The 15,308-nt window shown below is 32.7% G+C and overlaps 1 long non-coding RNA gene across 1 annotated transcript in view; it reads right to left on the reverse strand.

Annotated features, from left to right (window-relative positions):
• Positions 1-15,308, reverse strand: part of LOC307185096 — a 145,307-nt gene that overhangs the window by 120,170 nt on the left and 9,829 nt on the right. The window contains exon 2 of the long non-coding RNA XR_013827881.1: positions 10,342-10,397. This is a non-coding gene — a long non-coding RNA (uncharacterized lncRNA). The remainder of the gene's footprint in view (positions 1-10,341; positions 10,398-15,308) is intronic.

The raw sequence follows: 15,308 nt of genomic DNA on the forward strand, positions 1-15,308 counted from the left end.
CTTTCTCTAGTTTATAAACATGTATTTTAATATACAGAGAAACTCAATAAAGCGGGATTTTTAATACTAATTTTACCATTGAAGAAACTTGGGCACAGAGAATGTTAAAGGTTTTTTTGCCCATACTCAAATAACAGGAACTCTTCAGAGTTACTGCATGAGTGTGAATGTATGTACACTGAATTGTAATGAATTACAGAGAGAGTTACCATGTCTGGGCATTCCCAACAAATTGTACAGGTTGAATCTTTATTGAATGCAGGTGGCATTTCTGTAGTTGTCTTATATCTTGAGAGATACTCAGTGGGAGTCACTGCCTGGTGCAACAAGTGTTTATTTCTTTGGGTTCTCCTCAAAGACTCTTTTTTTTTTGTGGTACGCGGGCCTCTCACTGCTGTGGCCTCTCCCATTATAGAGCCCAGGCTCCAGACGTGCAAGCTCAGCAGCCATGGCTCACGGGCCTAGCCGCTCCGTGGCATGTGGGATCTTCCCGGACCGGGGCACGAAACCGTGTCACCTGCATCGGCAGGCAGACTCTCAACCACTGCGCCACCAGGGGAGCCCCTCAAGGACTCTTAAGATGGTTAAATCCTTGCAGCAGAGGAGCATAGTCTTGTATATAGAAAATCATAAGGAATACATTAGAAATTATTACAAATAATAAATGAATTCAGAAATTTTACAGAATGTAAGATCAAGACACAAAAAGTCAACTGTATTTCTATACACTGTTAGTGAAAAATCTAAAATGAAATGAAGGAAATAATTCCATTTACAATAGCACCAAAAAGGGTAAATTATTTAGAAATGAGCCTACCCATGAAGTATAAGATTTTTACACTGAAAACAACAAAAGATTCTTGAAATATACTAAAGGAGACCTAAATAAATGGAAAGACATCATGTGTTCATCATAGATTGGAATTAATATTGTTGAAATAACAATACTTCCCAAACTGATTTATAGATTCATTGCAATCTCTACCAGAACCCCAGTTTACATTTTTTGTAGAAATTGACAAGCTGATTATCAAAATACAGAACTACAAAGGACCCAGAAGAGCAAAAAATAGTTTTAAAAAAGAAGAACAAAATTGGAGGATTGTATTTCTTAATTTCAAAACTTACTACAAAATTACAGTGATGAAAATTGTGTAGTACTGACATAAAGATAGCTATAAAGATAAATGAAATAGAATTAAGAGTCTTAAATTCTTAAGTTTATGGGCGTTTTTGGAGAAAGGGTGCAAGAAAATTCAATGGAAAAAGAATATTCTGTTCAACAAATGATACTGAGACAAGTGGATATCACATGTAAAGAATTAAGTTCAACCCCTACCTTACATCATACACAAAATTACTCAAAATGCATCAAAGACCTGAATACAAGAACTAAAACTATTTTTAAAAACTATGAAATTCTTAGAAGAAAACCTATACATAAATCTTCCTGACCTTGGGTTAGGCAACAGTTTCATAGATATGATACCAAAGTGTCAAGCAACCAAAGAAAAAGTAGATAAACTTCATCACAATTAAAACTTTGGTGCTTCAAAGCACCATCAAGAAACTAAAAAGACAATCCACCAAATGACTTAAATAAACTCCATTTAGTGACAAAAGATAGCACTTCAATGGGGTATCCCATTAGCAGCAGCCCATTTTTTCCAAGTTAATATATACCCTGGAATTAACCACTAAAATCACAGCATAAGGCAAGGCCTTTTGAGCTTGGGGTGACACTTGATTATCAAATTTAGGTAGTGGTTTGTATGAAAAGAATACCTGGAATAATTAAAGATGTGAAAATGCTGCCTTTATAAAGTTATGGATGCTGACTGAGGGACGAAGTGAAGGGAAATATATTCTTTCTCTTCACTGTGATTTTTTTTTTTTTTTGCGGTATGTGGGCCTCTCACTGTTGTGGCCTCTCCCGTTGTGGAGCACAGGCTCCAGACGCGCAGGCTCAGCGGCCATGGCTCACGGGCCCAGCCACTCTGCGTCATGTGGGATCTTCCCGGACCGGGACACGAACCCGTGTCCCCTGCTTCGGCAGGCGGACTCTCAACCACTGCGCCACCAGGGAAGCCCTTCATTGTGATTTTAAAAAGTCCCCTTTGAGAATATGGAGTGGAGAAAGTATTCTAAGTTTTGCAAATCAAAGGTATACGAAGTATAAATCTTAAGATTCATGGATTTCTATTCAGTGAAGCACATAAACAAAGTTAACAGATGGGGTGACAGTCTGAACTTTAATATTTACAACATCTACAACTGACAAGGGATTAGGATCAGGAACTTAGGAGGAACTTCTGCAAAACAACTGAGACACAGAAAACAACAGGAAATGGAGCAAAGAACATGATTCATAATGAGAAATTAAACTAGAAAATTCAGGTTAAGTTAAAAGTAATAAATTCAAAGTAATGGAAATTCAGATTAATATAATAAGATAATAATTTCAGATGACCTGGCTGGCAAAAATTAAAAGATAATACCAATGTTAGAGATCTGGGAAACTTCACTGGCTCATGGCAAAATTGTAAATTGGCTATAGTCTAAAAAATTAAAAAAGAAAGATTCAGAACTTGGTGAAATTAAGTAGCACACATTAAGGTCCCAGAAATACAGTCCTCGGCAATTACCATCAGAGAATACCTTTTCTTGGTGCATAAGGGAATTACAATACATTCATTTTCATGGTGATAGAACAGAAATATAGAGGAAACCTAGATATCCATCTTTAGGGGAAATAAGTAGGAATTTATGGATATATCCTCTGGAATTCTATGCAAGAGTTAAACTATAGCAATGAGTACATACCCTAAACAGGTGATGTTGAATCTTCTCTTTGCCAATAAAGTAGAAAACCTTGTTTTCATTTGTTTTTTTAATTTATTTTGTTTTGCTTTTTTGTGTTCCTTATCTTCAACCTAAAACACTGAATTGTTTTATTGTTATATTTGACTGGCATATTTTTCATAACTATTTTTACTGTCTTTATGTTTGTCTTCATTTTTATAGTGCAATAAAATATTGCTAATTTTATAAATTTTTCCTGTTTTTAATAATTTAATTACTGTTAAATGCAAATTTATTAATGCCCTTTAATTTTATACTTTCTATTTTACCTGCTTTATTTTTCTACCTTTTTCTAAACTTTTGCTATGCTTCAATTTTTCTTCTCTTCTGCATATTTTAGTTTTTTTTACTCCACTTTTTCCTTTCCTAGCTTGAAAGCTATATACTCCATTTCTATCAAATGTGTTGTTAAAATTTTAAAATGAATATTCATTTACCCAGGTGCAAACATAATTACTATCACTTCCCTCCTCTTGAAAAATATAACAATCTTAAATGCTTCTGTGAACTATGCTTATTTGTATCCTGTGTTAAGTTTATCTTGTTTGCTTTTTTACTTCAATAGTTACACATAATTATGATAGTGTTTTACTGTTCATATTGAATCCATGTTTACTCTTCTTTCTTGCCATTTATCATGCATTTCAGAAGTATTGTAGGTACCTCTTTCCATTTGCCTCTTTCCTGAGGACATGCTTTAGAATTTCGTTATTGTTAGTTTTTAGTTTGTATTTTACTTTTGACCATAAATAACACTTTCTTGTCTAGAAAAAATAAATTGGTAATTATTTTCTTTGAGCATTTTGAAGCTATTACAGTAAGTCCCCTATATACATACGAGTTCTGTTCCGAGAGCACATTTGTAAGTCAAACAAAGTTAGCCTATGTACCCAACTAACACAATCATCTATATAGTACTGTACTGTAATAGGTTTATAATACTTTTCACAAAATAATACATAAAAAACAAACACAAAAAATAAAGAAAGTATTTTTAATCTTACAGTACAGTACCTTGAAAAGTACAGTAGTACAGTACAACTGACATACAGGGGCTGGCATCAAGTGAACAGGCAAGAAGAGTTACTAACTGGAGGAGGGAGAGGAGGTGGGAGATGGTAGAGCTGAAGGATCGCCAGCAATAGGAGATGGAGGGCAAGCTGCAATTTCACTCACGCCTGACATTGATGACACAGGTTCTGGTTCCTTGCTGGATTCAATTCTATCTAACCTCCTGATAAAATGATCTAGTGATGTCTGGGTAGTAGCTCTTTTTTTCGTGTCATAGATGACACAATAGCACTGGATTGCATTCTGAATGGCTGCTGCAACCTTCATGTATCATTCTATGTTCGGGTCCTGTGCCTCAAAAACTAACAGTGCCTCCTCAAATAAAGAAAATCCACTTGCTATTTCCTGCAAAGTGAATTTCTTCGGTTCTTCACTTACTTCTTCCTCTTGTCTCTCTTTGTCCTTTCTCTCAGCCTCCAGTTCCATCAGGTCTTCATTAGTAAGCTTGTGCTGCACAGCAAGGAGTTCAATGAAGTTGTCCTCTTGCAGATCTAGCTTGAAATATGGATGCTGTACTACTGTACTCTATACAGTACTGTACAGTAAAGTACAGAAAAGCACAACCACTTATAGAGGATGCATGCACGTGACAATGTACGCCAGACATTTAAACTAACTTATGTGATTGGACATGCATACACGTGTACATATCTTTGAAAGTTCACAACCTGTAGGTTCGTATGTAGGGGACTTACTATTTTTTTTTTTGTTTTTTGGTATACTAAATTGTCTCTTCATTATGTCTAGCTTGATATGGGATTAATTTTATTTATCTTTGTTGGGATAAATAGTGATATTAAAAACATGAATATTCACAAGGATAAAACCAATATGGTCATCTCAATATATTCAACACCTATTTATGAATTGTTTACAAAACAGTAGTAACACTAGGGAAGGAGTAAAAGTCCTTAATCTGAGAAAGAACATTGTGAAAAAAATACAAAAACAAAAAAGAAGACTACAGCTAACGTTATCCTTAATAGTGAAAGATTACATGCTTTCCCTGTAATATTGGGAAAAAGAAAGATACCCACTAACACTACTTCTCTTTAACATTTTTCTGGAGGCTCTAAAAAGTGCAATTAGGCAAGGAAATGAAATAAAAGACTTGCATTTTGGAAATAAAAACAAAAATCTTTTTTTCGCAAATGAAACAATTATGCACACAGAAAATAAGGAATCACTAAACAACTTGTAGAACTCATATGTGAGTTTAGTGATACAATTTATTAAAAAATAATTGTTTCTATATACTAGCAATAAAAATTGTAATATAAAATTTAAAATAATACCACTTACAACAGCATCTCAAAATATGAAATAGCAATAAATTCAGCAAAATCTATGCAAGACCCTTTGCACCTAAACCTATAAACATTGCTGAGAGAAATTAAAGAAAACCTACATAAATGGTAAGATCTATCATGTGTTTGGATTGGAAGTCATAGAATAATGGTTAGGTAGAAATTCTTCCCAAACTAATTAATACATTAAATATAATTCCAAACAAAATGTAAGAAGTAATTTTGGAGAAACTGAAAAGCTTGCATTAATATTTCATATCAATATGCAAAGAACCCAGAAAAGCCAAAACAATTTCAATTTGGTGGGGGGAATAAACTGTAAGACTGACATTACCTGATTTTGAGACTTACTGGAAAGACAGAGTAATAACAACAACTCACTTAAGGATACACATATAGAACAGTAGCCTACAGTAGAGAGACTGAAGATAAACTTACACATATATGGCCGATTTATGATTTACAATGATGTCGAGGCATTGGAACAAATGAATATCCATATTTTTTTAAAAAAGCCTTAATTTTCATCTCACACCAGGTACAAAAATTAAATTTAAGCCATTCACAGACCTAAATTTAAAATGTAAAACTATGAAACTTCTACAAGAAAATAAAAGTATTCCATAAGAAAATCTTTGTGACCTTGGAGTAAGCAAAGATATCATGCATAGGACAGATAAATCACAAACCATAAAAAGGAAATTTATAAATTGGACTTCATCAAGATAAAACCTTTGATAGACAGTGATAAATAAAGGAAAAGGAAATCCACAGACCAGAAGTAAAATAATATTGGTTCATATAGATAGGACAAAGAATCATGCTCAAGAATATAAAAAGAAGCCTTAAAACAATAATAAAGAAAGAGAAATAAATTAAAAATGACCAATTTAAATTAGAATTTAAAAATGACTAAATTATCTTAAGACATACTTTACAGAAGATATAAAGCTAGCTATTAAGCACATGAAAAAATGTTCAGCATTATTAGTCATCAAGGGAATGAGAATTAAAATCATAGTAAGATATTGCTACAAACACACAATAGAAAAATTTAAAGTGACTGATAATATCAAATGCTGTCAAAGATAAGGAATAACTGGAAACAAGCCTCTGGAAAACAATTTGTCTGTTTCTTACAAATTTATATGTACAACCCAGTAACTCCATCCAAGAGAAGCAAGAACATAAATTGTTTTTTATTCTTGATAGTCAGAAACTAAAAACATCTCAAATTTCTATCAAAGGTGAATATGTAAACAAACGTGTGTGTGTCTGTGTGTATGTATGTTTGTTGTACACTCACAGTGGACTCCTACTCAACAATAAAAATTTAAAATAACCAACTACTCATACATATAGTTTGGATGAATCTCAGAAATAGTATGCTAAGTAAAAGAAGTCAGACACAAAAAGGCACAATATCAGCTTCAGTTTTTATGAAAACTGAATTTCCATAATATATCTGCTTGTTTATTGTGAATGGTCTGCTTGTCAGATAGTTGCTGTTATTTCTGCTCAATTTCAAGGAGCGCTACTTAGCTCTGTACCTGCTTCCTAGATTTCTGCTAATACACCCTACTAACCTTACTAGAAGGGCCTACACAAAATATGTTTAACTTTTTATTCCCCTTTAGTCTTGATGCTTTGAACAACTTGGATATAGACAGACCAATGACCCTACTCTGTCTCATTTTCTTTCCTTAGCAATCTAAAACCAGGTACAAAGACCCTTCATAAGCAAGCTTGTTAGAATTTTTGCACACATGTCTGATTTAACAACAACAAGAAAAATCTGACTTTGAATAAACATTTATTATAAAAGAAAGTAGCTGCTAGCTCAACTAAATTTTAACAAAATGATTCATTCAGATTTTAATAAATATTTAGTAGTAAATTAGTAATAAAAATTAAATATCAATAGGTTATTGAAAATATACTTATGGCAAAATAGCTGTATCATGAAAAGCTCTCCTATGCAGAATTAATTCTATTATACAAACTAATCATTTTCATAGATCTTTTATTAATGTGAGTTGAATTTAGATAACGATGAATAAGAATATAACTAATGCAGTATATTTAAGGCTACAGCTTCCGAATCTTTAAATTTAGCAAACTGACTGAGCTAAACACTGAAGACTCAGAACTATAATGGTAACAGGTTTCTCTCAGATAATAGAAGATTGAAGGGAAAATAAAAACAAATGTGTAACACTTCAAAAAAATCCTCGTTGACACAGAGCCAAACACTCCAGAATTCAGTGACTACTGTCATATCCAGAATCAGTCTCATTTGCTTACCTCTGAAATATTAACCCCAAATTTACTACAGCTCTCCGAAAGTAAATGAGAAGACATAATTAGACTATATTCTACATAGACACATAGATATATTTGAAGTTGATAGGGAAAAAAAGAAGTAACTAGTAAAATCAACCTTCTGATGTAAGATGAACGTATCACGTGGTATATGAATACGAGCATTTGAAAGAACACTAAAAATAGATCTTTCTTAACATATAAAATCTATTCAGTCTAAATAGAAGTGGGATTTAAAAAGATGAGTTGTCAATAGAAAGAAGAGAAGACACAGTATGAGGGGCAAGGGATTCAACAGTCAGAAATTGAACGTTTTCCAGACTGAAATGTAGGATAATTTTGAATCCCTAGGTGTTATGTCTGTGGGAGACACCTAAGTATAAAATACACAAAGCAAATTTGATAAATAGAGGGAGAGATTGTAATGATCTAACCATATCATTATTAGAAGACCAATGGTCTTCAGATCCAGAAGAAGGTGAAAGTGGATGGGGAACTTCAACATTTCAGTAAAAGCAGCAGCATCCAGTGTAAGCTACATACAGTAAACAAAAAAGAGAACAGAGAGTAGTAGCAAGAAATTCAGGAAAACCCAGAATCTTCCTAAATTTTCCTAAAATTTTTTTAGGAAAAAATTTTTTAGGAAAAAAAATTTTTTTAGGAAAAAAAATTTAGGAAAATTTAGGAAGATTCTCCTTCCTGGAGCACTTGCATAGTAAGGGTTGTGTGAGACCATCTCTTGAAGGGATAGGGACATCAAGACCTAGCACATCAAACTGAGTAATACCTGTTCATCACCTCTAACCCCACCCTACTCTGTCTCAGCCTGGCTACATCAATAAAGAATGAACACCCAGGTATTAGTAGATTGTCGTTCCTCTTCTTGAATCCATGCAATTTATAAATGTTCCATTATCCAGCATGAAGCATGAAAATACAAACAAACAGGCAAAGAAACACACAAAAACAACACCAACAACCAAACACAAAAGACCAAAACTGCAAACGCGCATTGTGAGGAAAAATAAAAACAAACCTTCAAACACAATGCAGGTTGACCTTACTACCAGGAACTTAGGATATTTTCACATCCCCGTCCTACCCCCTCCACTTTGTTCTGCTAGTCCTTTGCTTCATTCTGCTAGTTATATGGGTCCTTGTTTCTCTCCTTCCCACTTCATTTTCCGAGTTTCCTACTACCACCCACTCTGTGTGATAGAAGTCTCAGGAGTAGAACTCCTCCCTTCCAATAGATGACTACCTGGAAATGTAGTGAATTCTCTAAATTTGCATTTAGATGTAATCTCTAGTCATTAAGCCACAGTTTAGGCTGCTATTTTGTCCCAAATACCTAATAATTTCCCCTTTCTTTAAGATAGGTTTACCTCTTTCTCATCATTCCACAAGCTTTTAAAAGACAAAATCTTCTTTAAAGATAATGACACCCACCTCCAGTCATTATGTCCTCTTTCTGTTATGGTAGCAGTGCAGAAAGCAGATATCCAAGCTAGCCTATCTTTCCCAATCTAATGGAATAGAATCCCATAAATAGAATTCATCCTAATTTAGTTAATAATCCATTATTCAATACTATATATTGATGCTTATTCAGCACCAGGCACTCTGTCAGGTATTGGAAACACATTGTAATGAGATATGTACAATCCTTATATTTAGGGAGTTCCATATTTTAAAAGATGAATAGGCATTAAAAAATAATAACCAAAAATATTTAAGGGACAATTACAGTGGATGATACAGAGAAACAAATACAGGATGGTGAAAAAATTATAGATGGTAAAAATATATTTTCTAGAGAGATAACGTTGTTGAATCTAATTTTTAATTCTATATGTTTAAATTACTTATAAAAATTAAGTATGGCTAGTCAGTAGCAGTATACTTTTGCTATATTTACATAACACAATGTGAACTGAAGAGACAGCACGTATGTGGTAAAGCTTATCAATATATCCTGTAAAATTGGAAAATTTAGCTCTAAAATAAATGTATTGAAACTGCTGGGAAATTTGTCAAATATTGTTTTTGTTTTTTGTAAATGTAGACAAAATAAGAGAAATGTAAATTCCCTATTTGGTGCATAATATGTTATCCAAATTTTATCCAAGCAGCAATTTTCAGTGTTCCCCATGTTGCCATCTATAGTAGTATGGAGTCTAAATGAAAATTTGAAACAATTTTGATATTGTTTGCTCGTTGCATCAATTTATCCCTATTATTTATCTTCTAGTATAAAACATGTTGGTAGATACAAATTCCTGATGACAAACATTTTTCTTTCTTTAGGCAAAATTTAAGATAAGTTAATTAAGTGATTTTTCTAAACATTCTATTCTTCCTCTATATTGCTGTTTGTTTTTTAGATGTAAAAATTGCTTTCAATTATGGCTTGTATATCACAACAGTACATAATGTATAGTTATAATGAGGAAATGATGGCCTTGCTAATAGAGCCTGAAATCTCCTAGTATTAAAGTTTCTCACTCCATCCTTTATAGCTCTCATGTTTAAAAGATGTGACAAGACTCCATTCTTTCATGTTTTTCCCCCATAATGGTTATATGGTTTAAATTTATTGTTTAAGGTAATAGTTTAGTTGCTATTTATGCTATTTATCCATGTATATGGATATATACATACACATATATGCTAACTGTACCCAAAACACAATTGCACAAATACACAATGTATACTTATATACTTCATGTGTTTAGAAACCAGGATTTGTAAATAATAAATGTATTTGATAAGAACTTACAGAAGAGGCAGAATTTCTTCTGTAGATTTCTTTGTTTCCTCTTGTTGTCAGCTAACCTATGAATATATATGAAAATTATTCAAACCAAGCAAACAAAGGGATTCAACAACATTGACTAATAGAAGCATACAATGAGAGCCTCATTTAATAAATATATACAGTGGTTATTATCTCTGCTTATACATCAGCCAAAATAAACTTTGGTATCTCCTTAGAAATAAGTAACAGAACATTTCTAGAACTATATTTTAAAAGCCTTCCTACATTCCAAATTAAGCTCATTACATTGTAAAGCAGTTTACTTGATGAAGCATACTGTACATAACTCTAATGTCCTGTACTTACAATTTTCAAATATTTTATATATGTTATTTCATCTAGTGTCTGCAGAGGTATTAATAAGTGAGAAAGAATTTGCTATAATTCAGTTATCATAGATCTCGACTGAGATAGCTAATGTCCAGTTATTTCATTCTTTGTTTCTCTCTTAATTTCATACAGAAAGTTCTTAATTTGCTCGTCAGTATATCTCTGGTGCCTGAATCAGGCCAGGAACATCACAGAAACTCATATGCTTGTTGAATGAGTAGATGAATGAGTCAAAAAGCTCTTTTTAAAGTCCCACAACTAATTGCACTATATCAGGGCTCTCTGCGCAGTATGACTGATTATCTATTGATCTATTCACTTTCTATATAAACAAACAAACAGAAAAGTTGATTGAGGCCAAAAATAAACATAAATAAAAATAGTATTCCAGTATTCTTAAAAAGTAATAAACTTGGAGGGCTTCCCTGGTGGCGCAGTGGTTTTGAGTCCGCCTGCCGATGCAGGGGATACGGGTTCGTGCCCCGGTCCGGGAGGATCCCACATGCCACGGAGCGACTGGGCCCGTGAGCCATGGCCGCTGAGCCTGCGCGTTCGGAGCCTGTGCTCCACAACGGGAGAGGCCACAACAGTGAGAGGCCCGCATACCGCAAAAAAAAAAAAAAAAAAAAGTAATAAACTTGTTTGATCCAAAAGTCATTTCCATACAGCTAGTTAAGCAGTTGCTTCCTGAGTAAAGTGCTGTTCTATTTTGCTGCCGCCACGTTTCACAGAACAGTCTGAAAAGTGTGGCTGAAGTACTCATATGGCAATGTCAAATATATTGAAAAAAAACAGGTCCATATGGAGGTAAAATTACCCCACTCCTTTTGCTTTATTGATGAAAATAACTTCTACACTTTTACTAAGGTAAAATTTAAACACAGTGAAATATAGACATTTTATTTCTACAGTTCAACAAGATTTAATGACTGCATACACACACCATCAATGACCTAATTAAGAGGCAGAACATTTCCATCACTCCAGGGAGTTCCCTCATGATCATTCCACTTAGCTCTCATCTCCCTAGGATATCAATGTGATGATTTCTATCAACAGGAATCAGTTTTAAGTTTTCTTTTTAAATTTGGTATCAGTGAAATAATATATTACATATTATTATGTGCCTGATTTTTCTTACTCAACATAAAGTTTTTGAGATTCATCATTTTTCTGAATTTGGTAAGTATTTTTTAAATTGGTGAGTAGGATTCCATCATATAAATTTAGAAAAATTTATCTTCCCATTCTCTTATTGATGGACATTTGGGTTGTTCCCAGTTTGAGGCTATTAAAATAAACTTATAATGCATATGCATTTATAATTTTACTTCTTACTTAATTTGCTTTTAATTTTTTACTCTATTTAGTTTTTTAATTTAGAGATTTAGAAAATTAATTTAAACTTTTCTTATTATCTAATAGAAAGATTTAAACCAAAAAAAAAGAAAGCCCTTTAAACATTGCTTTCACTACATTGCACAAATTGTAATACATTGCATTTTCATTACCATTCAATTGAAAATAATGTCCATTTAAAAAATATAAGATATATTTAGATATGTGTTGTTTAATTTCCAAATACATGGATATCTTCTAGATATCTTCTTGTTACTGATTACAGATTTTCTCCTGCTTGGTCAGTAAATATGTACTCTGTAACATAGCAATTATTTTCTGAAATTTATTGAGACTAATTATATGGTCCACCTTATGTTCACTTTTGTTGAAAATTTCATGTTCACTTTAAAAAATGATTATTCTGCTGTTGTTGGGTGATGTGTTCTAAAAATATCAATTAGGGCATTTGTTTTTAGTGCTACTGAAATCATTCTTACTGATTGTTCTGAATGCTTTATATGGCTACTCATTTTTAATAAAGTATGCATGCTTTATTAAAAATAATTTCCATAATTTAGAACTATGTGGATTATTTTTTATTGGTTTTTGCTCTTTGTATTTTTCTAATTTTGGTATTAAATATCACCTGTTTTATTCCTGATATTGGTTATTTGTGTTTTCTCTCTTTTTCTGATATGTCTCAATGTTTATCATGATCTTCTCAAACATGTAACTACACTGTTCACTACTTTTCCTTATTATTTTATCTTTTCTATTTCATAGATTTCTTCTCTAATTATTTTTTATACTTTGGAGTTTCTTTTGTTTTTATTTAGCTTCTTTAAAAACTATATTTTGAGCAGTTTTGGGTTCACTGTAAAATTGAGAGGAAGGTACAGAGATTTCCCATATGTGCATGAATAGCCTCACCCACTATTAGCAACACACCTGCCACAGTGGGACAACTGTTAAAACTGTGAACTACACTGATAGATCATTATCATCTGAAGTCAACAGTTTATATTAGTTTCACTCTTCATTCTATAGCTCTGAAGAAATGTATAATGAATGCATTCACCATTATAGTATTACACAGAGTAGTTTCACTCCCCTAAAAATCCTCTGTGCTCTGCCTATTATCCCTTCCCAATTCCAACCCCTGCTGACCACTGATCTTACCGTCTTCATAGTTTTGCCTTATCCAGAATGTCATATAGTTGTAATCATACAGTATGTAGCCTTTTTAGATTAGCTGCTTTCACTTAGTAATATACATTTAAGTTTCCTCCATATCTTTTCATGGCTTGATAGTTTATTTCTTTTTAGCACTACCATAATACTCCATTGTCTGTATGTACCAGAGTTTATCCACTCACCAACTGAAAGGCATTTTGGCTGCTTCCAAGGTTTTGCAATTATGAATAAAGATGCTCTAAATATTTGTGTGCAACTTTTTTCATGAACATAAGTTTTAAACTCCTTTGGGTAAATACTAAGGAGCATGACTGCTGGATCCTATGGTAAGAGTATGTTTAGTTTTGTAAGAAATCTCCAAACTGTCTTACAAACTGTCTGTATCATTCGACATTCCCACTGGCAATGAATAAGAGTTTCTGTTACTCAAATCCTCTCTAGCATTTGGTGTTGTCAGTTTTCTGGATTTTGGCCATTCTAATAGGTACATAGTGATATCCTATTATTGTTTAAATTTGCAATTCTGTGAATACATGTGATGTGGAGCAGCTTTTCATGTGCTTATTTGACATCTGAATATCTTTGCTGAGGTGTCTCTTAGGTCTTTGGTACATTTTTAAATCAAGTGTTTTTTTTGTTAAGTTTTAAAGGTTTTTTTGTATATTTAACAATCCTGTATGAGATATACCTTCTGCAAATATTTTCTCTCAGTCTGTGGTTTCTCTTCATTCTCTTGGTAGTATCTTTTGCAGAAGAGAAATTTTTAATTTTAATGAAGTCTAGCTTATCAATTCTTTCTTTCATGGATTGTGCCTTTGGTGCCTCATCCAAAAGGTCATTACCTAACCCAAGGTCATCTAGATTTTCTCCTATGTAATCTTCTATGAGGTTTTATAATTTTGTGTTCTACATTTAGGTCTAGAATCTGTTACAGGTAAATTTTTGCAAAGGGCAAAAGTTCTGTGTCTAGATTTATACTTTTTTAATTTACATATGTGTGTTCAGTTATTCCAGCACCATTTGTTGAAAAGACAATCTTTGCTCTATTGTATTGCCTCTGCACCTTTTTCAAAGAGCAGTTGACTCCATTATGGGGATGCTATTCTGTTCCATTGATCTATGTTTCTATTGTTTCCCAATAACACACATCTTGATTACTGTAGTAAGTCCAAAAGTAGGATAGTGTCAGTCATCCAACTTTGTTCTTCTCCTTCAAAATTATGTTGGTTATTCTGCATACAAATTTTAGAATCAGTTTGTTAATAAGTAAAAAATAATTTACTTGGATTTTAATTAGGAGTGCATTGAATCTATACATCAATTTGGGAAGAACTGGTATTTTGACAATATTAATTTTTTCTATCAGTGTAAATGGGTTATCTCCCCATTTATTTAGTTCTTCTTGGATTTCTTTCAACTGAACTTTATAGTCTTCCTCATATATGTCTTTTACATATTTTGTTAGATTTATACCATAGTATTTCATTTTTTTGATGCTGGTGTAAATAGTATTGTGTTTTTTTATTTCAAATTCCACTCATACATTGCTGATATATAGGAAAGTGATTTTTTTTTTTTTTTGGTATATTAACCTCATATTCTGTAACCTGGTTCTAATTGCTTATTAATTCCAGGAGATTTTGTTGTTGATGCTTTTGGATTTTCTACAAAGGCTCTCATGTCATCTGTGAACAAAGACAGTTTTATTTCTTTCTACCCTATCTGTATATTTTTTTCCTTGTTTTGCCTTATTGCATTAGCAAAGACTTTGAGTTCAATATTGAAAAAGTGTTGAGAGGACATTCTTGCTTCATACCTGATCTTAGTGGGAAAGCTTCGAGTATCTCACCATTACATATGATGTTAGCTGTAGGATAATGTTCATCAAGTCGAGAAAGTTCCCCTCTATCACTAATTTACTGAGAAATTTTAACATGAATGAGTGTTGGGTTTTGTAAAATACTTATGCATTTATTGATATGATAATGTGATTTAATTTTAGTCCATTAACATGATGAATTACATTAATGCATTTTCAAATGTTGAACTAGTCTTAAATACCT

The sequence above is a fragment of the Stenella coeruleoalba genome, assembly GCF_951394435.1.
Source record: "Stenella coeruleoalba genome assembly, chromosome: 3".
NCBI lineage: Eukaryota > Metazoa > Chordata > Mammalia > Artiodactyla > Delphinidae > Stenella > Stenella coeruleoalba.